Source organism: Schistocerca americana, chromosome 1 (genome assembly GCF_021461395.2).
Source record: "Schistocerca americana isolate TAMUIC-IGC-003095 chromosome 1, iqSchAmer2.1, whole genome shotgun sequence".
NCBI lineage: Eukaryota > Metazoa > Arthropoda > Insecta > Orthoptera > Acrididae > Schistocerca > Schistocerca americana.
In genome coordinates this window covers 268,605,230-268,628,734 of record NC_060119.1, presented here as the reverse complement: position 1 = coordinate 268,628,734, position 23,505 = coordinate 268,605,230, and positions in this window count along the sequence as shown.

Here is a 23,505-nt window from a genome sequence, read left to right as displayed (position 1 = left end):
TAGCAGTAAGTTGTTGCTAGTCTGCAGTCTGCTCTGGTCTGGTCTGGTGTATCGTGTTGGCTGGGCCGGTCGTGGTGCAGCGATGCCGGAGCCTGAGTATTATTGTATAAGGTAAAAAGCAGCCTCGCGCATATGTAGTAATGTCATCTCAAGTCCCATGTAAATGTTTTAAAAATCTCGTAATAATAATCTTTCTCATAAAAAGTAACTTTCAACAACCATTCATTTCAATTTAAAGAATTTACTAATTTCTCCCATCCATGATCATCCCGATTGTTGTAAAAGAAAAATCAGTGCTTCCTTTCATAAATGACAAATCTATCGGCCAGCATTGCACAGGGCTGTGCCAGAAAACATTATTTTAAGAGCAGATATATATGCGTTATCCGGCGACTTCATTGATGTAACAATTTTTCTCTTTTTTATTCAGAATGATCTTTCAGGGCCATGACGCAGCACTGCTGACGTCCAAAATTTACCAGGTTAAATTCACAGTCAATTATTGAAAAGTTATAAGTGAGCGACAATTTAATTGAGAGGTTAGTTACATTGTATTATTACCAGGTTACTGAATTTTTTTTTTTTGTTGGGACGTTACACTGAATGTGAACGACATAGTTATAATTTTTTACTGTTGAGAGATTTAGGAATTTTTCTGTTTTGAGGTTACGGTAAATGGGAACGAATTTTGGTGGGGAATATTATTCATATTATTTATTTTATTTTGTGGGGAGGTTACACCATCTAAAAGTTGGTAACATGGGAAAGATATCAGAAGTAAGCCAATAGCAAGCGTGATTCGAATGCACGATAATCGTAGGTGCCTTGCAGCACGTCTTCACGGATGACTAATGTTGAATTATTCGTATTGTAGAAGGACACTGTAGATCTAGATAACATTTTCTTCGCTTCTTCTGAACACAATGTTTATAGACAGGTGTTTTTGGAACACCGGAATTGCTGGAGTGCATCTAACTTGTGGTTCTCCTAATTTCGTTTTGCATATACAGGCTGAATCACGTAAAACTTGCACCTCAGATATTGCGGAAATGGAAAGTGCTATTGACGTGCAGGTTTCACGTAATGATTTGGTAGTCAGGGGCTCGTACTGTTAACGAATAAACAGATTGTAATAATAATTGGAATGTATATTTACAGTGCAAACATAATTTTTTTTAAATGCCTACTGACACCGACAAACTAAAGTAGGGTAAACTAGAATGTCAGTAGTGTTTGTCCAGAATTCTAATGTGAGTCGTTTACGAGATATCGTCTTTTGAAAAGTTTCCAAAAAAATGGTTCAAATGGCTCTGAGCACTATGGGACTCAACTGCTGAGGTCATTAGTACCCTAGAACTTAGAACTAGTTAAACCTAACTAACCTAAGGACATCACAGACATCCATGCCCGAGGCAGGATTCGAACCTGCGACCGTAACGGCCTTGCGGTTCCAGACTGCAGCGCCTTTAACCGCACGGCCACTTCGGCCGGCGAAAAGTTTCCACACCGACACTCGTCTGTGCCATTCAGCCTGCGTAGTTGCTAGATATGATGTTACGTTTGCTTACAGTGTGCTTGTGGGTTCCGTGGGTGCAATGGGACTTGCTAGTCAGTTACTGTGTGAGTGGACTGTGGCATTTACCAATGCAGGAAAATCCGACATCCTTATGGTGTATGGAGAGTGTAGGAAAAATGCAGTTGGTTCTCGTACGGTGTATGCGGTAAGATATTCCAGTAGACATCAGCCAATTCGGCAATAATTTACCAACCTCTTCAACCAGTTGCATGATAGTGGTAATCTAATACCTAGACAACGTAACAGAAGGAAACAAGTGACGACAGAAGAGGGAGAAATCAATGTATTTGTTGCTGTTGCAGTTGATCCGCACGTTAGCTCCCGCGCAATCGCACTGGGAAATGGCATGAATCAGGTACGTGTCCTACGCATTTTCCATCGACGTAGGTTCCATACCTATCACATCTCTCATGATCAAGAGCTGCATGGAAACAATTATGAGAATCGTGTTAACTTCTGTATATGAGCATTAGGACAGGATACTCCAGATGTATCATGTATCTTGCTTAGTGATGAAGTGACATTTAGCAATTATGGCCAGGTAAACCGCCGAAACATGCACTAGTGGTCTACTCTCAAATACCCGTTGGCTTCGTCAGGTGGGACGTCAACGTCCATGGAGTGTAAACGTGTGATGTGGGACAGTGAGCCATTAGTTCATAGGCCTGTTTTTCATCGATGGAAGACTGAACGTGCACCAGTACGGCAGCCTCCTAAAAGACCATCTTACACGGATGCTAGAAGACGTTCCTCTGCAGACTAGGAGGAACCCATGGTACCAATATGATGGGTGTCCACCAATAGTGCACGAAGTACTACAGCATGTTTTCACGAATTGTGTTCAGAACGTTGGATCGGACGCAGAGGACCTGCCTCATGGCTGGTCCGTTCGCTGAATTTGACGCGTTTAGACGCTACAGGCTTGTCAAAGAGGGCGGAAGAGCGGAAAGAGCTTCAGGACACTCTCTTGCCCTTGGGGTGCGAAACTGCCCCTAAAGGCGGAAGAATCACCAATGATCAACAGCATAAGGATACAGAAGACAATGGAAACCACTGCATTAAAGACACATAACTTGTAACCCTAGGACATGTGATCTGTAAATGAAAAAGTGTCCATTGGCAAAAGGTCCGGGATAGTCTTCCATTCCAATCTCCTATAGGGGACTGCCAAGGGGGACGTGACCGTTAGGTAAAGATTGAATAATCAACGAAAGGATAACGTCGAATGTCAGCAGCTTGAACATGGTAGGGAAGCTAGAAAATCTGAAAAAGAAAATGCAAAGGCTCAATCTAGATATAGTATGGGTCAGAGAATTGAAATGGAAAGAAGACAAGGATTTCTGGTCAGATGAGTACAGGATAATATCAAAAGCAGCAGAAAATGGAATAACGGGATAGGATTCGTTATGAATAGGAAGATAGGGTGGAGAGTGTGTTACTGTAAACAGTTCAGTGATAGGATTGTTCTTACCAGAATCGGCAACAAACCAAAACCGACAACGATGGTTCAGGTATACATACCGACGTCCCAAGCTGAAGAAGAACACATGAAGAAAGCATATGAGGGTAAAGCAGTATTCAAAGGGAGGTGAAAATCTAATAGTCATGCGGGACTGGAATGCAGTTGTAGGGGAAGGAGTGGAAGAAATGGCTTCAGGAGAATATGGCCTTGACACAAGGACTGAGAGAGGAGATATATTAGGAAAGGGCCGAGTGATACAGAAAGATTTCCGTTAGATTACATCATAGTAAGACAGAGATTCCGAATCTGATTGTAAGCCGTACGCAGGAGCATATATAGACTCAGATCACATCATAGTAGTTACGAATCGTAGGCCGAAGTTTTAAAGAGATAAGTCAGCAAGAATCAATATGCAAAGAAGTGGGGTTCGGAAGTATTAAGCAATAACTATATACGCTTGAAGTTCTCCAAGGCAGTAGATACAGCAATAAAGAATAGTCCAGTAGGCAGTACAGTTGATGAGGAATGGACATATCTAAAAAGAGTAATCACAGAGACTGGAAATAAAAACATATGTACAAAGAAGGTAACTGTAAAGAAGCTACAAGTAACGGAAGAAATACACCATCTGATCGATGAAAGAAGGAAGCACAAATATGTTCAGAGAATTTCAGGAACACTGAAATACAAGTCGCTGAGGAGTGAAATAAACAGGAAGTGCATGGAAGCTAAGACGGAATAGCTGAACGAAAAATGTGAAGAAATCTAAGAAGAAATGATAGTCGGAAGGACTGTCTCAGCATATGGGAAAGTCAAAACAACTTTAGGTGAAATTAAAAGCAAGGGTGGTAGCATTAAGAGGCAACCGGAATTCCATTGTTAAATGCAGCGGAGATAGCGGATAGGTGGAAAGAGCGCATTGAAGGCCTCTACGAGAGGGAAGATTTGTCTGGTGTGATAGAAGAAGAACAGGAGTCGGTTTAGAAGAGATAGGGGATCCAGTATCAAAATCAGAATTTAAGAGAGCTTTGGAGGAGTTAACATCAAATAAGGCAGAATGGTTACATAACATTACATCGGAATTTCTAATATCATTAGGGGAAGTGGTAGCAAAACGACTATTCACTTAGGTTTGAGCTGACAAGTGCGAGAATTATACCACAATCAGCTTAACAGGTCATACTTCAAAGTTGCTGAGAAGAATAATATACTCCTTAGGCTACACTGTTCTGCACCTAAAACAGGCTATAATGTTAGATCACTTCAGTTTCTGACCTATTAGTGTGAGTTGTGTGGAAGGCAACACTGTTAATATTCCAATGTAAGAAATATATTTATAGAGCATGACATGTATCCTTCTTGCAGGTTTCTCTACGATAAACTATGGTAACAAACTGTAAAATGAAAGAACTACTTCCTTAAAACATCGATTCTGTGTGATACGTGCACAACATAGCTTTCCAGAGCTGTACAGCGCCTGGCGTTCACAACCGACCACGGTGCAGAAATTATACTATGCCTGCGTCAGTCCAATATAAAATGATCGTTAGTAATGGAGAATACTTCTTTCAAGGAAACAGATAAACGCATAGCAGCGGCGTTAGTTATGTGAAGTTACAAGTCATGCCGTCAGTATCTCCATAAACAGGACATCTGTGAATCAGATGTATACACAGGGATAGCAGTGCCTCACAAACACCTCTCGCTAACTTAGAATCATCTAAGTTTTTAAACTGAAGTCCCGATTTTGTACCCAAGATGCGACAGCGGAATGGAGTACATTGCATAAATCTTCGTTCATTTAGAGGAATGGGGAATGTGTCGAAACAGGATGGTCACGTTTCATCACGCATGAGATGGAAGTCCTCTGATGAATGGGAGGTTTGCTGTTAACGATCGCAAGTAGACAGTGCTCTAAGTCAAACACAGAACACGTGGTTGTATACGAGTCGAACGCAGGCTGTCACACAACTGATGCATCCTGACGGAACATCGGGAAAAAAATGTTCAAATGACCTGCAGCAAATCTCCCTCTCTCTCTAGAGGGCATCATCAGTCTATTAGTCTCATTATAACTCCATCTCATCCAACCAATCCATCCACTCTCTGTCGCCCTTTAACGCAGATGCAAGTAAGTTTAGAGACAGCCCGCCAGGCTAGCCGTGCGGTGTCACACACTGCTTCCCGAGCGGGTAAGCGTGTCGGTCCCTGCCATGAATCCGACTGGTGGATTAGTGTTGAAGCCTGGTGTGCCGGCCAGCCTGTGGTTGGTTTTTAAGGCGATTTTCCAGCTGCCTCGGCGAATGCGGGCTGGTTACCCTCATTCCGCCTCAGTTACACTATGTCGGCGACTGCTGTGCAAACACTGTCTCCACGTACGCATACACCATAATTACTCTATAACGCAAACATTGGGGTTACCCTTGTCTGGAATGAGACGTACCTGGATGTGTGTGTGTGGGGGGGGGGGGGGGGGGGGGGGGGGTTGCACTGGGGGTGTGAAACTGCTCAATAACTCTGGGTTAGGTGTGGGGCGGCGGTGGGGTGAGTGGACTGCTGTAGCCTGTTTTGGCGTTGTGTACCACTGTGGGCTACGGCGGGGATGAAGTCGCTCTTTCGCTTCTAGGTTCCCAGTTCAATAAATTCATACATACACACACAAGTTTAAAGGCAGATGTTTCTCTGTTTTTTTCAGGAAAGCATCAAAGAGTCAACTCATGTGTATCACTATTACCTCAATAGACATACAGTAGAATGCTGTTTCAACGAAAAAAATGACTGTTTCCATGGTTCCCAGCGCTTCCACGTCAACGTTTTCCTCTTGCTGCCACACACTTATTCCCACATACAACAATTGTTCTACATCAACCAGAAGACACGCAAGTACTCCCTCAACTTCCCCCCATTTCGGTGTATTTTCCCTCAATTTATACATATTTTCCGCCATTTTTCATAACTTCATCGATTTTGTGTAACTTCTATCCATGCGATCACGACATCACTTCTCGTTCCGTGTTCTGAAATTGCTTGTAAATGTAGTGCAGCTGCTAACACCTACTGTAAATGCATTAGTTTTCTGGTGGAGCGTCGTAGTATAGCACTGCACTCGAATGCAACCAGTCACCTCCACCCACATATTCTACAGTTGCAGTGCATTTGCTCACTTTTCTGTATGTCTGTGTCTGTGCATGTCCATAAATAAATAAACTATATTCCATACACTGCCTTTAAACCCATAAAGAAACTGATGTCTGCATCCATTCCACAACGAAACAGGGGGAGGTCATCGACCCAATCGGATTTGGGAAGGATGGGGAAGGAAGACGGCCGTGCCCTTTCAAAGGAACCATGCCCACATATGCCTGAAGCGATTTAAGGAAGTCACAGAAAATCTAAAACAGGATGGCTGGGCGCAGGTTTGAACCGTCATCCTCCCGAACTGGAAATGGCTGGAGAAGATTGGGCCCTTGGATTTCTGGGTCGTCATCCTGACTTAAGTTTCAGGAAACAAGAAGCTACCTGCGAGGCTCTTGCTGTGGGATTAAATGAATTTCCAGTACCACAGTTTTTTGATTTACTGACTTTTTGACTTATCGACGAAACAAAAAAATTAACTGGAGGATTAATTTACAACTGCGACGAGACAGGTATAGCTGTCGTATCGAAACAGCACTCAAAAATTATTCCAAATGAAAGACAACGTCATGGTGGAGTGCTCACTTCTACAAAACGTGAAAGTACAGTCACAGCTAAAATTTCTTGTTCAGCAGACGGAAGATTAATGTCTCCAATGTTGATCTATCGTAGGAAACGGAAACAGCAAGAATTCGAATCTGGTTTGCCACGAGGAGGTTGGGCCAAAGCTCATGAATCTGGACGGATGACAAGCGAAATATTCTTACACTGGTTTCATAAATGCATCAACTTTTCTAATGCAAAGATAGAAAATCCTGTTCTGCTGCTTCCCGATGGGCATGCCTCTCATACGAAAAACTATGAGGTGATCGAACTTACTCGGAGCAATGGTGTTATTTTACTGTACTTTCCGCTACATTGCTCGCTGAGACGCCCTTCTAAACCTGCAGGACAGGACGGGTAGTTTAAATTGTGGAAAGGGGGCCAAAATAAGGGGCTGCCAGTTACACTTGAACATACAACTTTATTATTTGATCAAACATTACAAGAGCCCAAAACAATTTTTTTTAAACACACATTTTTTATCATTGGTACTTAATTACCAGCTGAAAGCCACTTTAATTTAAAAACGGCTGAAGTCCAATTACTTAAAACTCAAGCATAATCAGAAATTTAAAAGGCAAGCCTTATCTTGAACAGTTCTTTAGTTAGGCTGAAGTAAACAAATTAAGTTCAAATCGGCTGAAGGCCTAACACTTGAAACTCCATAACATTAATTTTTTTTAAAATCAAAGGCCTTCCGTGAAACAGTTCTTTAATGTAGGTTGAAGGCCATAAGAGCAAACGACTCTAACTCAACATCGGCTGAAAGCCAAGGCCTTATGTGACACAGTTCTTTGAACTAGGCTGAAGGCCTTAAGAGCACAACAACTCAAACTCAAAGTTGGCTGAAGGCCCAAGACTTAAAAATTCAACAATATTAAAATTTTTAAAATGCCAAAGGGCTTATATGAAATAGTACTTTAATCTAGGCTGAAGGCATTAAGAGCAAAACAACTATATTTTTTTTTAAATTGGCTAGAAGCCATACAAGTACAAACAACAAGAACAAAATAAAAAAAATAGGGCAGTACTCAGATGTTCGAGGGCCGGCCTGGGATTCAAACACTAATGCTGGCTTAGGTCGTACAGGCAGTCGGGCCAACCATTCACGATCCAACGACAACCTAACCGACCGACAGTCTACGGACCCACCAACAAGATAACTTCCACTTCACCCAACCAGTTCAATGGAACAACATAGAAGATATTGGCACCCACAACTAATCATACATGGAGCTGTCAAACTACGCACTGTGCTGGACAGCAACAAAACGATGAGGAAACTACACTGCCTGAAATTTACGTCAACGGTCAGGGCAGGTAACCGGAATGTTAACGGCCACGTGGCAGAAGGTTCCGCTGGTGCACTTCAATTCAAACAACCAAATGCAGTGAAACTCCACCAACGGAGGGTGTCTAGAATTTTCCAACTTGAAAACCACGTTGTTGCTCGCAGGAATATCCCAACAGCTGACAACGAACTCCAAACGACACAATGTGAACAGTCTTGACTTGCTGGTAAGTTAAATCAGAACTCAACCTTCGTGTCCAGGTTCGGTGAGCCACGGACATCTTAGCAATAGGAACAGCACGACACACTCTGACACGTGCAGAGACCGCCAGCAGGCCCGGCCAAACTGTGCCCCGCCGAGAGTTCCACGCTGCTGCATGCCAACTGACCGACTGCTCACACAGCGCCCAGCTGGAAACTATAAGCGCCAGGTCAAAGATAGTCCAAGGTGCGAATATCGATACACACCGCTGCTGCCACCTGCGGAAGGAGAAGCAACAGCATAATCGCGATGACCACGGGAGACTAAACACACAGTCGCGACAAACGTTTAATCCAGTGCATAGCATGAGGCAGCCATGGCTCACTCGTATAAACTTCAGACCCTGGATGTAGCATTTATGAAACCCTTGAGCTTGTATTATAAAGAGAAAGTGAGAAGGTTGTGAAGACCGAACCCAGTGAAGGCTGTGACTATGTGGCAAATCTCATACTTGTTTGGGCCAGCTTTTATGTATGCTGCGAACATGAACTGCAATGAAAGTATTCGCGAAAACTACTATTTGGCCACAAATTTCAACGTCTTCTCAGACGAACACTTTCTACCAGCTGCAAGACTGATATTCCCACTGAGGCAACAGCCACCATTTCTGAAAATCCTTCAGCAAATTGTTCAGCAAGTCCAGTCACTAATGCTTCTATTGACTCCTCAAACCGACCACCACCTGGACTGTTGAAAAGTAATTGCAGTTTCAGATTGCAAACTACTAAGCTGGAACTTAAATCTCAGTGTTCCTTCATGCCTGATACTCCAAATGCAGCCATCAATAACTCCACAGGGCCAATCTTTCCTACTTCTAGTCAGGAACATGTTACACCAATGTCCAGATTACACCGGGGCAGAAACGAGTGACAAGAAGAGACGTAAAACAGCTATTCTCAAATCGTCTCCTTTAAGAAGCGGTCAAAAACTGCCTGGAAGCTAAAGAGATTAGAGCAGAGGTCAGGCTACTAGCTCAAGAAGAGAAGAAACAAGTTAAAAGGAAAAGAATAGGTCTTCAGTCAAAGAAGAGGAAGACAAAAGAAAAAGAAACTAGCTCTTCAGTAAATGAAACATCGGAAGCAGACGAAGGTGCGGCATGTATATAAACTGCAAGGAATTACAACCAACTTCAACTGATTATTGGACTACATGACAAAAATGCAAACAATGGGCTCGTAACTCGTGTGCTGCAATAGATAGAGAGGACGATGAAGCCCAGCTTATTTGTAAGGTATGTCATCGAAGAAATTTTTAAAAAATGGGCGGAACGTACTGGAAGCTGATTTGTTTTTCCAGCAGTATTAGTCGTACGATATCAGCGGTACACAGTAATACGCATAGGGCTCCTAATGAAGGGTTGGCTGATATGCACGTCGTCTATAGGTTCGCTGAATGCAGTAGAGGAGCGGTATAACAGCAGTAGGCTAATTTGTTCTCACGTTGACAACAAATGGATCGCGGTACTTCTCCATCTGTGTGAGGGTTGTTGCGCTTGCCTCGTTCTGCGTTGTACGTTCTTTGAGTGAACAATACGTGTTTCCTTAGTATTTCGGAGGTATTTTCACAGAAAATTAAGTAACTGGGATAACAAATCAAATAAATTACGATTAGAAAATAAAAATCATGATCTTACTCTGTAACCAGTCACGAAAATATTCCGAAAATATCCCTTGTCAGCTTCCAAAATTTTGTCGGTGGAATTTACGTTCACACTGTATAGCTTGTTTACAGTCTTGTCATCTTCTCTTGTTACAGGATAACTCTCATTGATATTTCCTCGGTATTCAGGCTACAAGAAATGAAGATCTAAGAACGTATTTGTAGCGACTATTTGAAATATCGTCTGTAACTTATTTGTCTATATGGTATTTATCCTGACAACTGCCAAACAAAATAAAAATTTTAGTACAAGTTACATTGTTTGTTATGGACTGTTGGATAAAAGTGCCAATTAGTGGTTATGCTCCCAGGTGTTAAGCAGAGTTGTTTCTATGATATACACAGTATTTCGACGACCGACCCAATTGTCTTCTTTAGGTTCTGTAAGTTACTTTGTAGTTATGTGTACTGGGTGTATGGACTCAAGATAGCCAGGTTGGCTAAAAGTCCGGACTCTCACTATTAATCAGTCTTGCCAATAAAAGTGATAAGTCACGCTGTTATCTCCGTATATGTCTTTCTGGTGAGTAAATAGAACGATGTTACCATTCCGGCGGCGCATTAATTGTCTTGTCATGTAGTACGTACTGTATCTTCTTCTTCTTCTTTCTAGCCTTTTCCCACGTCTCCACGGGCGCGGGCACGGGAACGTCGTTTGGTTTTGAGAATGTTAGTGATAGTGGCTCGCCCGATGTCGCCACCGCTTCCCCCCGCGACGGGGTTTGTTTACCTCATGTGTCTGCATCAAGCGTTATCTCACGCTGAAGTCCGACAGGCGTTTCTAGATGTCTGCGCAGCTTGTATCTGAGGCAAGACGTGTGTACCAGCTCAGTATTTACCGTACAGCTCCCTAACTATGTGACAGGCTTCCAACTACTGTATGTCACACTTAATGGTTTTTGATATACAGAGCGCTCTAGCGTTTGTGGTGGTCAAGTTAAAGTTTCGGAAAAACTCCGACATCTGTTGGGAACAGATTCCTTATGGTATCTCTCTGAACTACAAGTTTCTGCACGTTTAAAGGATCGATTGTGAGTTATTCGTGTGATAATATGACTGATACTCTTCTCTCACTTCATTATACCCATTGTCCTGAAAAACATGGTAAGATTGTATGTTCTTCTCAATAAAGTCAGCTACAAAATGCGAGTTTTGGCAATTTGAATTGTTTGTTCATTCAGGTTTTGTGGCTGTTTATTTGAAAAATTAAAAATTAGGTACGCAACAATCTGATAATAGCTTTTTTTACAATTTTTCCAGTTCTATGACATTTAGGCGACGTATTTTCGTGTTCACTGTTACAGAAATGGCTTCTGGTGTGGTAGAGAGTAGAATAATGGCTGCTGGTCAGCCACATGAATATTATTGACCGGAATTGCTGAATAAAACTTGGATGCCGGAAAGAATGAAAGCATGACATCTCGTCAGGCTACTAAAAGATACATAATACACCGACGAGATAGGTTAATCACTGGCATCACCCATTACCAATTCCGGGCGTCGCCCAAACCTCCGCATGTTGTGTGGTAAAAGGCACACGAAATTGTTCGCCGAATGTTCTTTTGCGCGCGCGCGCGCGCGCGCGCGTGTGCGTGCGTGTGTGTGTGTGTGTGTGTGTGTCTGTGTGTGTGTGTGTGTGTGTGTGATCAAACGTCTTTTTTTTTAAGTATTGTGGTTAAAATTGATCATTTACAGCAAGTGCATTTTGCATTTGTCTTCAATCCCGATGCAATTTCTGTGTTTCATCGTCAATGTGAGGTCCAAGGGATACAGTAAACCTGCAGTGGTGCATCGGAATCTAATACTGTTCTCCAAGGAAAGGTTCAAAGCACAGACTGTTTGAAGCGTCAGTCCCCGCGTACAGAAGTCGGCGTTGTGCCTTTTTTATTCAATATCAATGCAATGTCTGTGTTTCATCGTCAATGTGAAAGTCCAAGGGATACAGTAAACATGCGGTGGTGCATCGGAATCTAATACTATTCTCCCAGGAAAAGCTAAAAGCACAGACTGTTTGAAGCGTCTCTCCCCGTGTACAGAAGTCGGCATTTTGCCTTTTGTATTCACCCCCGACGCAATTTCTGCGTTTAATCGTCAATGTGAAGGTAAAAGGGATACAGTAAACCTGCAGTGGTGCGTCGGAATCTAATACTGTTATCCCAGGAGTGGATCAATGGACAGACTGTTTGAAGCGTCACTCCCTGTGTACAGAGGTCGGCATTGTGCCGTTTGTATTCAATACAGATGCAATTTTTGTATTTCATTGTCAGTGTGAAGGTCCAAGGGATACAGTAAACATTCCCATGGTGCATCTGAATATACTACTGGACTCCCAGGAAATTTTCCAGCACAGATTGTTTGAAGAGTTATTCCTCCTGTACAGACGTCGGCATTCTAACTTTTTTATTCAATCCCAGTGCAATTTCTGTGTTTCATCGTCAATGTGAGGTCCAAGGGATACAGTAAACCTGCAGTGGTGCATCGGAGTCTAATACTTTTCTCCCAAGAAAGGCTCAGAGCACAGACTGTTTGAAGCATCACTCTCCATGTACAGAAGTCGGCATTGTGCATTTGTATTCAATCCGGATGCAATTTCTATGTTTCATCGTCAATGTGAAGTTCCAAGGGGTACAGTAAACCTGCAGCGGTGCATCAGAATCTAATACTGTTCGCCCAGGAAAGGCTCAAATCACAGACTGTTTGAAGTGTAGATTCCCATAAAGGCACTAAACAATCTGACACATCCACTATGGGTGAGTTTTTAATGTAAGATAAGGAGTGTCACATGGGTGGGCAAACTGCGCTCCCAACAATGTGACGCACAAAATAGATATTTCCCACGCCCTCCTACAACAGCCATATTTTTTTAAAAGAATGAATTCGAATGAAGCTATGTTGAGGAAAACCCTCAGCCTTCCACATGAAACACTAAAAGAGTTACGTTAAAAAAAAAAACACAAAAGTGTCACGAAGTTGGGGGAATTCTACGGTAGTGGCCGGCACACAGGGCCCTCCCTGTTAAACCGCCGTGGTCGGCGCGCATCCCCATGTCCCGGAAACGGGTCCTTTAACGCGTTCGGCTATCCTGGCGGTATGTATACAATGATGGAAAAAAATAGGAACACCAAGGAGTAGTTGTGCGACATAAACGAGTTGTTGCGTGTCTCTAGATCAGAAACATGATGCCTATTCAAATTTCGCACCAGTAGCATAAGACTGGCGCTAGTAGAGCCACTATATGGACACAAATCAGATTTTCTTTAAATACACGCCGTAACGTTGTGTGTTACTTATCTTTAAAATCGGAAGTGGTGAGTTGATAGTAGTTACGTATGGCTTTAAGACGACACAGACATCATTATCAGCAGCTCACTCAGCTTGAATGAGGTCGTGTAATAGGGCTACGAGAAGCTGGATGTTCTGTCTGCGATATTTCAAAAAGAATTGGCAGGAATGTAGGCGCTGTACACGACTGCTAGCAGCGATGGTCACGGTAATGTACGGTCGCAAGAAGACCGCGTTCCGGACGGCCACATGGCACTACCGATAGGTAAGACCATCATGCTCTGGCGCTTATGAACTCTTACTTCAAGGACAGCTGCGAGCTAGGCGCCCCGTAGCGTGCATTCCACTGACTCCAAGCAACCTCCATTTGCGAGTTCTGTGATGTAAAGCGAGAGCTAATTAAAGGGCAGGGTGAAGGTCTGTTGTGTTTTCCGGTGTATGCTGATACTGTCTCGGTGCCAGTGATGGCCATGTGCTGGTTAGAATGAGGCTAGGTGAGGGCCTGCAACAAAATCGTCTGCGTGATAGACACACTGGGTATACACCTGGCCTTATGATCTGGGGTGCGATTTCGTATGACAGCAGGATCACTATCGTGGTTATCCCACACAACCCGACTACAAATTTCTACGTCGATCTGGTGATTCGCCCTGTCGTGCCGCCATTCATGAACAGCATTCCTGGGAGTGTTTTCCACATATTGCCGCTGTAACGCAACATGCTCTACAGAGTGATAACAAGTTGCCTTGGCCTGGTCGATTTCCAGTCTAGTACATGTGGGACATAAATGGGCAACTCCAGCGTCATCGACCTTCCATGTACTGACCGATCAAGTGAAACAGGCATGGAACTCCCAGAGCGGTCTAAGGCGCTGCAGTCATGGCAAGTGAGGCTGGTACCGGCAGAGGTTCTTTTGAGTCCTCCCTCTGGCACGGGTGTGTGTATTTGTCCTTAGGATAATTTAGGTTACGTAGTGTGTAAGCTTAGGGACTGATGACCTTAGCAGTTACGTCCCATAAGATTTCACACACATTTGAACATTTTTGACCATGGAACTCCATCCCACAAACTGACATCCGGCACCTGTACAACACAATCCATGTTCTTTTGCATGCTTGCACTCAACATTCTGGTGGTCACACCGGTTGTTAATGTACCAGCATTTCACATTTGCAATGGCTTACCTCGCGCTTACATTAGTCTCGGATCTTGCACTATGAATCACTTAAATATGTTACAAATGTATTCCCAAAATTTCATTATTCTACATTAATTATTTTTTAGTGTTGTGTCGCTTTTGCCGTCAGTCATTAGATGCTCTTTTTGCCTCTATAGTTTGCACGTTATTTAGTTATCGAGAACACATGTTTATATAGAACACATAATTGTACAAAGATAATAGAAATATGCACATTTGCAGAGTTGGAAGCTGAGGTTGTCAACTTTTCCACAACTAATGTTTAAAAAATAGAATGATAAGTAAATTAGAGATATTTACTAATCAATTCACACTACTTTTCAAGTTTAATAACGACTGATGCAGTCCTAGAGATTTATCCCTACACTCGTAAGAAAACTGACATTCACTTTATACGGGCGAATGCCTTTAGAAACCAAAAGAGAAGGCGCTGATTGAGGGAGATGATAACCCATACTCATCAAAGTCCTCAGAAATTTCGATCGTTGCTTGTCAAATTTGCCACGCGGTCTGGGGCGCCTTGTCACGGCCCGCGCGGCTTCCCCCGTCGGAGGTTCGAGTCCTCTCTCGGGCATGGGTATGTGTGTTGTTCCTAAAGTTAGTTAGTTTAAGTTAGATTACGTAGTGCTTAAGCTTAGGGACCGATGGCCTTAGCAGTTTGGTCCCATAAGACCTTACCACAAATTTCCAAATTGTCAAATTTGGACCACGTAAACAAGATGTGGTTCACATCAGCTTCTGACTCGGAATCACTCTCACATTGCAGGTGAATCGTAAATGTTGATTCTATACAGATGTAGAGGACACGAGGCATGGTTAAAGCGGAGTCGACCCATGGTGGAAATCGTAGATCGGTCAAAATTAATTCTCGTAAACCGCGTCCTTGTAGTAATTTGAGGTTGTAATGCCGCATAATATCCACCTCTCGTTTCTTGGGACACATTCCACATCTCTTCCCATTGCTGGTTTCCATTTCTCTTGACTTAATTTAAGTAGTCTGTATACGGTACATCCTGTAGGTGCAGCTTGCTTCGCTAAGACGTCAACTTCCTCCTTATGGCGGATGCCAGCGTGGGACTGCGCCCACGGCGGAATTGTTGTCTACCCTCTCGGTTCACAGCATGTGGTAGTTTTATTCCGCCTTCGGAGTTGAATACTTTTAAGAACGCTCTAGGACACTATTAATATTAATTTACAGAAACTCTTCTGCGAATCTTCTTCTGTAAAGTTTAGAAGGTAGGAGACGAGATACTGGCAGAAGTAAAGCTGTGAGTACCGGGCGTGAGTCGTGCTTCGGTAGCTCAGATGGTAGAGCACTTGCCCGCGAAAGGCAAAGGTCCCGAGTTCGAGTCTCGGTCGGGCACACAGTTTTAATCTGCCAGGAAGTTTCATATCAGCGCACACTCCGCTGAAGAGTGAAAATCTCATTCTGGAATCCCACGGTATTTGCCCTTTGATGTGCTCCCCACCATACACGAGTGAGAGATCGAGTTCCATTTAATCCTTTCTCTTATTTATTAACAACAGATTGCATGTGCGGCGCCCAGCTGAGCCGAGAGTCAAAAATCATACCGAGGAATCGAGTATGAGATTTTATTTGGAAAGTATACTTTCCGCATGTGTTGTGATCGACAATGGGGGCAGTGTTCGATTTATAAAAAGGTGCGATCCCCGATTTCTTAGCCGAGATCTCCAACATATTGTTAGACAGCCGTTCGTCGATGTGTTCTATAGCAGTGTGTAATTCCGTTTTAGCATGAGTGTACGCGTCTGCAATTGAATAAACGCAAACGTCAACTGGACATTGTAAAATTTTTGTCGGGAGAGTGATTACTCGCTCAAAGTCATAAGTATACAGAGTATGTAAGAGGGGGCTTAAAACTGCACCCTGGGATAGGCCCAAAGAGACAGGAAACGCACCGAGCATGTTTCCTTTAATTCTGATACAGACTGTTCTTTGGATGGCCAGACAACTGATGCCATATATCATCCTCGAAGGAACACCCAGATCCGTCAGCTAGTTCGAGAGAATGTGTATCTGGACGTCATCATAAGCTCCCTTAACGACAAGAAACGAGGAGACGACCGTTTTTTTTCGCATGAAAGCCTTAGATGATGTCCACTGCAAGCGAATACAGATTTTCAATAATCCCTTTCCCTTTTCTAATTGCGTACTGACTCCGAGACATTAAACTACACTTCTCAATCCACCATTCAAATATCATTTTGAGCATTCCTTCCAGCGTTCTGCTACACAAAACGACAAAGCGATAGGGGGGGGGGCGGGGAGGGGGGGGCGGTCGATAGTCAGAGGACTTTTTGGATCTTTTCCATTTTTTTCAGAACTGGAATTACAACATGAGTTTTCCAAGTTTACAATAGGTCCCGTTTCATCTAATACTGATTAAAAATGAACAATAGTAAATCTTTTACTTCCATGGGCAGGTTCTCAAGCACAGAGTTATGTATGGAATCAATACCAGGAAAGTTGTCACACGATATTTTTAACAGCTGACTATCGGGAGACAACAAATATATGATTTCCTGAGCCGACCAATCACTGCCAGTGGTAGAGTCCGGTGAATCCCAACCTTTCTGAGACCACTACCCCCGAGTGCAATCAGATGTTAACTAGTAAGCCCCCCCCCCCCCCCCAAATCATCAGCATTAACGATTAACCAAATGTTTGAAAGAAAAAGAACTTACCTTGAATACTTTTATTTTCAAAATGACGAAATGTAAATGATGTTTTGTTTTTGTAGGCGTTTTACTAAACCATGAATTAATGATTCAATGACAGAATTGGTACTGCTTGTTTCTAATAACCTTTATTATAGAATGACGTAGCATTTTTCAGAGCATTGCTAGTGATACCTATATCCTATTTTTTAGAGAAGGAAGATAACTATCAACGTTGAGGGTAGAAACTAGTTACGAAATTTGTTTCCTCCACACCACTCGTCTCCATAGCGACATTTGCTTCACTGACATCCTGCATTTCCATTTTAAAATCAAGCAAGCTAAAATCAGTGCACTATACTTACTGTTTGTAAATCACTTAGTTGCTTGACTCCTTAATTGTGAAACAGCAGAAATTGAAAGACTTCACCCCGCCAACGCTTCGTGTTTAACAAAGTGCTACTAGAAACAATAATAATAATAAAACTGTGTACGCCATACGGCAGTGTAGCAGCCATTAAGTTATTACTGTCGAGTTGAACTATCAACTATTTCATAAACAGTTGTGAAGTGAATATGAAGAAATTTCTGGTCTACTGCGGGAATTTTCACGAGATATTTAAGTATATGTGACATACACCAAGAATAGCTCAGAAAGTATGATAGTAGCTGAAAAGTTTGTGGGACAAATGTTGCATGAGACAATGGGGGCCATAATATGATGTTGGTTTCTTGTTGGTAGGTGGGGTTGCGTCAGAGATATGAAGGTCAACTTTTTTTTTTTAATGGGATGCTATAGTTTGGTACTTACTTTCTGAAAGCGGCTATCGAGGTGAATCCAATGATGTGTAACAGTAAGGTCTTTGAAGGTCAACGAAGGTCAAAAAGGTCACATGAACGTCCATTTACGGAAGGTGTTCTAAGCGATGACCATTGGTATCAATGCAGTGTTGCAATCTTCTTATCATGGATTGAATGGTATTCCTTGTCACATTGGCACTTATGGAAGAACATGCTCCGACAATTCTCTCTCGCATGTCTTCAGGTGTAGTTGGAACATGTTTATAAGCAATGTCTTTTACGAATCCCCACAAGCAAAAATGCAAAGGCGTGAAGTCTGGCGAACGAACCCGCCACGACACATCTCCTCCGCGTCCAATTCAATGATTAGGCAATTGTCTCTGCAACTCATTTCTAGCCATCAGCGAAAAATGTGCCGGACACCCATTGTGTTGAGACCAAATTCTGTTCCTTGTTTCTAAAGGTATTTCTTCCAATGACAGACCTAATGTTTCTTTCAGAAATGTGGTGTATTTCCTACCATTAAGATTTCCTTCGATGGAATAGGAGCCTATAATACTGTACACTAGAATCCCACGCCATACATTTACCGACCACGGCTTTGGTGTGCAACTTGCTGCAGCCAACATGGATTTTCAGTTGCCCAGTAATGCATGTTACGCAAATAAACATTTCCATGGTTCGTGAATGTAGCCTCGTCAGTCAATAAAATCAAATTAATAAATGTGTCATCCCTCTGAATCTGAAGTTGAGCCCATCGGCAGAATTAGGTGCGACGCATACAATCCGTACCAGTTAATTCTTGGTGGAGACTGACGTGGTAAGGATGATATTTATGGTGATGCAGAACACGAACAACACTACTCATGGCAGATTCCCCTGTGATTTGACGTGAACTAACACAAGGATCTCGAACCACAGTGCCAAGAATACCAATTTCCATTTCCTCGATAGTATCTTTCCTTTGCCGGGTATGTTTCCGATGCATTAAAGATCCAGTTATTCTCAAATTATCATACACGTACTTAAATTTACGGCGTGTAGATTGAGTACACTGAGGATATCTTTCAGTGTATAAGTCTCTAGCCCTCACTGAATTTCGTTGTCATTCTCCGTAAATGGAAGCATAACAACTTGCTCTTTGAAGGAACATATCATTCACATTTGCTTGATTCGACGATACTAGTCTTACCGTTCCTATTATTGTTGTATTGCGAAACGGTCGAATGGTGTTTACATGTCAATGGCACGTTAGATGGATACGCCGTATTCAGCGAATATTTACTATTTGCACCATATACGAGAGAGAATTGTCAGAGCATGGACTTCGAGAAGTGCCGAAGTGATAAGGAATACCACTCAATCCATGATAAGAAGAGTGCAGCCTGCATTGACACTAATGGTCATCACTTCGAACATCTTCTGTAAATGGACGTTCATGCGACCTTTTTGACCTTCGTTGACCTTCAAAGACCTTACTGTTACACATCATTGGATTCGTCCCGACAGCCGCTATCAGAAAATAAGTACCAAACTATAGCATCCCATTTAAAAAAGCAAAGTTGACCTTCATACCTTGAAGGGAACCCACCTAACAACAAAAAACCAACGTCATATTATGACCCCCATTGTCCCATGCAACATTTGTTCCACAAACTTTTCGGCTCCTATCATACTTTCGGAGTTATTCTTGGTGGTAACAGTTAGTGACTCATCCTGCATATGCCTCAGCTTTACTATCATAGATGCATGGTATGTAGCAGACAGACAGCGTGAAGACGATGCTAATCATACATTCGTTTTACAAGCTGTAACTTCACCCACATTGTGTCACGTCTTAATGCTAGTATTTAAAAATACACTACTGGCCATTAAAATTGCTAAACCGCGAAGATGACGTGCTACAGACGCGAAATTTAACCGTCAGGAAGAAGATGCTGTGATATGCAAGTGATTAGCTTTTCAGAGCATTCACACAAGTTTGGCGCCGGTGGCGACACCTACAACGTGCTGGCATGAGGAAAGTTTCCAACCGATTTCTCATGCACAAACAGCAGTTGACCAGCATTGCTTGGTGACACGTTGTTGTGATGCCTCGTGTAAGGAGGAGAAATGCGTACCATCACGTTTCCGACTTTGGTAAAGGTCGAACTGGAGCCTATCGCGATTGCGGTTTATTGAACCGCGACATAGCTGCTCGCGTTGGTCGAGATCCAATGACTGTTAGCAGAATATGGAATCGGTGGATTGAGGAGGATAATACGGAACGCCGTGCTGGATTCCAACAGCCTCGTATCACTAGCAATCGAGACGACAGGCGTCTTATCCACATGGCTGTAACGGATCGTGCAGCCACGTCTCGATCTCTGAGTCAACGGATGGGGACGATTGCAAGACAACAACCATCTGCACGAACAGTTCGACGACGTTTGCAGCAGCATGGGCTATCAGCTCGGAGACCATGGCTGCGGTTACCCTTGACGCTGCATCACGGACAGGAGCGCCTGCGATGGTGCACTCAACGACGAACCTGGGTGCACGAATGGCAAAACGTCATTTTTTTCGGATGAATCCAGGTTCTGTTTACAGCATCATGATGGTCGCATCCGTGTTTGGCGACATCGCGGTGAACGCACTTTGGAAGCTTGTATTCGTCCTCGCCGTACTGGCATATCACCGGGCGTGATAGTATGGGGTGGCATTGGTTACACGTCTCGGTCACCTCTTGTTCACATTGACGGCACTTTGAACAGTGGACGTTACATTTCAGATGTGTTACGACTCCTGGCTCTACACATCATTCGATCCCTGCGAAATCCTGCATTTCAGCAGGATAATGCACGACCGCATGTTGCAGGTCCTGTACGGGCCTTTCTGGATATAGAAAATGTTCGACTGCTGCCTTGGCCAGGACATTCTCCAGATCTCTCACCAACTGAAAACGTCTGGTCAATGGTGGCCGAGCAACTGGCTCGTCACAAGACGCCAGTCACTACTCCTGATGAATTGCGGTATCGTGTTGAAGCTGCATGGGCAGCTGTACCTGTACACGTCATCAAAGCTCTGTTTGACTCAATGCCCAGGCGTCTCAAGGCCGTTATTACGGCCAGAGGTGGTTGTTCTGGGTACTGATTTCTCAGGATCGATGCAACCAAATTGCGTGAAAATGTAATCACATGTCAGTTCTAGTATAATATATTTGTCCAATGAATACCCGTTTATCATCTGCATTTCTTCTTGGTGTAGCAATTTTAATGGCCAGTAGTGTAAGTTTAATTAACAGTGACTTACGTAATCAATATTATTTACCGTCTTACGAAATGGCAATTATGGCGCTGATCTGTCATAAATAACTTTGTTTCAGAGAACTAAATACCTTCGATTTCACCCCTCAGAAATTTTAATTTTACCCCTCAGGGGCGTAATTTCTCGCAAACTGGGAACCAGTGGTCTAGTTGCTAAGGCGGAAGAGTAGTAACCCACCGTGTGACGGCCACGTTTGACGTGATCCGAAAGAATGAGCAGACAGCCGTATTGCTGGCCTCACCGGAACTGTGCCGCCTATATCTCCGGCGATCATCTCGATACGGAACAACGCCTTCCGCGGCCCCGAAAACAAAGGCGCACCGCCGTGGGGCCAGCGCCAAAAACCGAGCGCGGCGGAAAGCATGCGCCGCCGTATATTACCCGACCCCCACCGTACGTCTCCCGGCACTCAGTCCCAAGAGACTGCGCCGCACAGCGCGAAGTACAGTACAGTACTTCTCCCGGCCACACTCTCCCTCTCCTAGTTCCTTGTACAGTGAAGGAGAGTTCACACAGCCAACTAAAGTGACGCCACTGCTAATGGAATACTGCAGTGGGACCACAGTTGCACGAATGAAGACCGCGTTCTCATTGGAGTCACTAAAGTCACACCACTCTTGTCATGCCACAAAACGTTAAACTCGGTTGTACAGTAATGGAAATAAGTATTCATGCACTAGAACGTGGAAAAGTAAACTGCCTTCATTGACAATACGAAACCAAAAACACTAACTGGAAATGCACTATACACATTCGCCAGTCGCCAATGCAGCTATGCTCGTATATAGAGCGAGAATGAACAAGCCTTTACAAAACAAAATACAAAAATGTCTGCCAAGTTCTCTACTGCGCTGGGAATTAAGTATTCATACGCCAACAGAAAATGGCACTTCTAACAAAGCCAGAACATGTTTAATACTTCGTATGCATACCCTTCCGATGTATTATTTCCCGCAACCTCCGTGGCGTGGAATGAACCAATTTTCTTGTAGTTTCCGACGTGATATCTTCCCATTCTCGAAGGAGAGCCTCTTTCAAAGAGGCCTTACTACGGATGTCGTGTTTTCTCACTCATGTTTCCAGCTCACTCCACAAGCGTTCGGTGGGATTCAGGTCCGGACTCTGAGCTGGTGTTTTAAGAGTGTGTGGAGTGTTGTAGAGCAACCACAGCCGGACCATTTGCGCCGTATGTTTGGGATCATTGTCCTGTTGGAAGTAATAATTTCTAGGAAGACCCAGGGCGTCAACACTCTGTTGTAAGTTCTGTTTGAGAATCTTCATATACACAAATCTGTCCATGGTACCTTCCACAAACACTAATTATCCGACACCGGAGGCTGACAAACAGTCCCATACCATCACTCTACCACCTTCGTGCTTCACCATGGGTTGAATGTTGTTTCTCTAGCGGTTCTAGGCGCTCAGTCCGGAACCGCGCGACTGCCACGGTCGCAGGTTCGAATCCTGCCTCGGGCATGGATGTGTGTGATGCCCTTAGGTTAGTTAGGTTTAAGTAGTTCTAAGTTCTAGGGGACTGATGGCCACCGATGTTAAGTCCCATAGTGCTCAGAGCCATTTTTGAATGTTGTTTCGGTCGAGGTCTGTATTCGGTCTTCTCCAGACCAAGATCCTATCATCATTGTGCACGATATTACATTTGCTTTCATCATTAAACAATACAGTATCCCACAAGTCTGCTGTCTTGGATACATGCTGTTTCGCGAATTCCATCCGCCACTTCCTGTTTTTTTTTTTGCTGATGTAGGGCTTTCGTCTCTGGACCCTGGCTCTGTAGCCCGAACGATTGAGAATGGTACGAACTGCCCTTGGAGTGATGTCCTTTCGGAAGTGGTCATGTACATATGCGGATAGTGCCGACGCTGTCGTTATCGGGTTTTTCTTGATGATTCTTAGTAGCATTCTGGTCTCTCTTGTTGTAAGCTTCTGTGGACGACCGTGTCGTTCACTGTTTATTACTACATGTCTGTCCTTATATCGCTTAATGATAGATTACACAGTCGCTCGACTTCCTCCCATGATGTTCGCAATTTCGGCATACGACTTGTGTTGAAGATATTGGGCGACAGCGGTGTTTCGTTCCTCAATGGTCGTTTTCTTCCCCTTGCGGCCCATTCTGCTGTTCCACGGTATCCTCGTCCGACGTGCTGTTGTTTCACGGCTGCCACACGACTACACAAGTGCGACATGCTCTCCGGGGCTGCGTCAGCCGTTTGTTTGGTTGAAAGTAGTC